This window comes from Arachis duranensis, chromosome 6 (assembly GCF_000817695.3).
Source record: "Arachis duranensis cultivar V14167 chromosome 6, aradu.V14167.gnm2.J7QH, whole genome shotgun sequence".
NCBI classification, from domain to species: Eukaryota; Viridiplantae; Streptophyta; class Magnoliopsida; order Fabales; family Fabaceae; genus Arachis; species Arachis duranensis.
The window spans coordinates 17,570,364-17,571,036 of NC_029777.3; positions in this window are offsets into that span (position 1 = coordinate 17,570,364).

Consider the following 673-nt stretch of genomic DNA (forward strand, 5'->3'; position numbering starts at 1 on the left):
TATTTGAAATTCCCACCAATGAGTTGCATAAGTATCTCTATCTTTATCTTTATGTTTTATTCGTATATCACCCATATGCATTTGAGTTTTCCTGACTAAGATTTACAAGGTGACCATAGCTTGCTTCATACCAACAATCTCTGTGGATTCGACCCTTACTCACGTAAGGTTTATTACTTGGACGACCCAGTACACTTGCTGGTTAGTTGAACGGAGTTGTGTCCACTCGTGCCAATTTCTAAAATCCAATTACAAGAAAATAGGAATCACAATTTCGTCCACCAAGATCCGAAGAAGAGGTTGGGAAGTTCTTACCAACCCCATTCAACAAGTCGGAATCTTAATGGTTCAAGAGTTCTATGCCAATGCATGGATCACCAAGAACCATGATCAAAGTGTGAACCCGGACCCAAAGAATTGGCTTACAATGGTTCGGGGGAAATGCTTAGATTTTAGTTCGGAAAATGTAAAGTTGGCATTCAACTTGCCCATGATGCAAGGAGATGAACACCCTTACACTAGAAGGGTCAACTTTGATCAAAGGTTGGACCAAGTCCTCATAGACATTTGTGAAGAGGGCACTCAATGGAAGAGAGATTCAAGAGGGAAGCCGATTCAACTAAGAAGGCATGACCTCAAGCCCGTGGCTAGGGGATGGTTGGAGTTTATTCAA